We start from the raw sequence: 2,562 nt of genomic DNA, 5'->3' as shown, positions 1-2,562 counted from the left end.
ACCACTGACAATCATATCTCATTATCCCGTTCCCATCTTATCTCTCAGTTGACGGGAAAACGCTCGATACTAGTTGACAAACGGGCATGCCGGCCGCCTAGTGCAAACGTCTACTTCCTATTAAAACTAAGACAACAAAAGATAAACTAACCCAAACATCTGTTGAATGTCCGTTACAAATTATCTCTGCCTATCACAGATTATCATATCGCATGCCGCTCCCACTCTAATCACTTAGTTATCAGGAAAACGCTCGATACAGTGCATGCCGGCCGCCTAGTAGAAATTAAAAAAAAAAAAAAAAAAAAAGAATCTAAACTCTCAAACACCTTTCGATTGTCCGTTACAAATTAGTCTGCACCTATCGACATTTCCCTTCCGCCAATTTCATCGAACCGCCATTTAGTGTACGTGCCAGATAAGCGCGCGAACAGCTTTCCAGACAGGCCGGAGAGAATATTTCTCCGTCGCCAGACCACCGGGAACCGCTGCAGACGCTGGGCTGGGGGACACCCCATGACGTCACACGCCGGCGACCAATCAGGGGACAGCACCGCACCTCGCAACTCTCCCCGCGCCGAACCACGCTGTTTCTCGTGGCCCCGCGGACAAATGTTCCTGAAAAGGAGCGCAGGTGGAATATAAAAAAAGAATAACTTCATGAAGGAAAAACCAAAACAACATAAACAGCTCGAGCAAAACCAAACTATATAGCGACATCGACTGGAGGCTGAGGACAAAAGGCTAGGAGTAGGTGTAGAGAGAATCTATTCTGTCTTCGTTCTTTGCCGGAGGACCACGGATATACCTGCGTGACACGACACACACTGCAACAAGTGTGGAGCGCAGACAGAACAACTGAGGTAAATTACCGTCCAACTTCCATACGGAATAAATGTAATAAGAAATCAAGAGATAACCAAAATGCATGTTATTATATAAAAAATATTTTTTTAAATGTGCTTTGAAGAAAAACACAGTAAACAATACGTTGAATAATGCAACGTGAGAAATCTTACATTCCAAAGCTCTTTGTAATAACTGAACACAATATAGGTGCTTAATAAATGAACAAACAAATATGTAAACATATATACAACAATACACAAGTAGAACAACGATGTGCTATGAGTGGCTGAATTAAATAGATAAATAAATAAATACATAAATAAATAAATACAACCACTGCAATCCTGCTTTGAAAAAGCATATATTTACATGTTTTGCATATAGGTAAGCTTAAATTATAACTTAAAAATGTGCTCATCGTTTTCGGTCTTTTCCTTCTAAAACTTGCACTTCTCCTAATCCCTTTTTTCCATTTTTTTCTCTCCCCCCAAAAAAGCAAGAAAACCCCGTTTTTCAAATACACAAATGGCCACATTCCATTTCCTCCATTGCAATTGTTTTTTTAAAAAACAGTTTCCATTGTATTTCTTATCTATTTAAATGATTTTTCTTAAATGAAATTATATTCAATGTAGTTTCTTTTACCTACTCAAGAAGCTCACTTGCAATCATATCACAATTTTTTAAGGACAACTTGATTCCGCCGACTATCAAGCTTACATAAATACAGTACAAATATTCAAAATTGGCCACTCTTTGTCCAGGAGAAGAAATGGTTGTCTTAAACAATTGGATGTCTTTGACAGTGCCATTATATAATAGAAAAGACGAGAGGAAGTGGTCATAATTTGTGTAGGGTGATGTCCGGGGCAGATTACAGCAGTTAGAGCAGGTTAGACAGCAGTTAGTGTCATGATTTATAAAAAAGAAAAAAGTGTTCCGTGTCTGTTTTTTGTTATTGACCGTAACACAATTTGTGAATTTCTCTTTGCTTGCTCATTTTGTACCTTTACTTATGTTGGTTGAAATGTTCTTTCTGTCCAATGTATTGACACGCTGTTTACACAGATTTTTAAAAAGTTGTCTCTTCATCACCTCAAAGGGGAGATCGATGTGGACCCCAAGGTTTTTCTTCCTTACAAATGAATATTTGTAGGGCCTGAGACTCATTCAACTTTATCCCCCCCCCAAACTACCCCAAACAAACAAACCAAACAAAAACAACAAAACAATAAATAATAAACCAATACCCCCCCCAAACCCCCCCCCCCCAACCAAACAAAAACAACCCAACCAACCGAACAAACAAACAGACAGACAAACAACCAAACAAATAAACAAACAAACAAAAACAAAACAAATTAATGAAAGGAACCAACAAGTAAAAAATACCGCCTCCCCCAACCCCCCCCCTCCAGTCCTATCTATTTCTTTAAGAAAGGCCGGGGTTTAAAAAACCCCATTGAAAAAAACTAAAAAGTCTCTAAGGTTGAATAAAACTCAATTTCTCTGTGTTCTGTTTGCTTTTACAGTGAAGGTGCTGGTCACCGCCTATCTTCCCCTCGGAGTAGCGCTGGACGCTAACAACGGAAGGTGAACAGAAGCTGTGGTAAGTTCACACATCTATCTATCTATCTATCTATCTATCTATCTATCTATCTATCTATCTATCTATCTATCTATCTATCTATCTATCTATCTATCTATCTATCT

The 2,562-nt window shown here is 38.8% G+C and overlaps 1 protein-coding gene across 1 annotated transcript in view; it reads left to right on the top strand.

Moving 5' to 3' along the window:
* The first annotated feature begins 385 nt into the window (after nt 1-385).
* LOC101854742 overlaps nt 386-2,562 on the top strand; it is a 24,661-nt gene continuing 22,484 nt past the window's right edge. Inside the window, exons 1-2 of the mRNA XM_005106036.3 lie at nt 386-863; nt 2,382-2,458. The gene's annotated coding sequence lies outside the window, so the exon portion shown is untranslated. The remainder of the gene's footprint in view (nt 864-2,381; nt 2,459-2,562) is intronic.

This window comes from Aplysia californica, unplaced genomic scaffold (assembly GCF_000002075.1).
Source record: "Aplysia californica isolate F4 #8 unplaced genomic scaffold, AplCal3.0 scaffold00508, whole genome shotgun sequence".
Taxonomy (NCBI): Eukaryota; Metazoa; Mollusca; class Gastropoda; order Aplysiida; family Aplysiidae; genus Aplysia; species Aplysia californica.
This window is presented reverse-complemented; position numbering and strand designations above follow the sequence as displayed.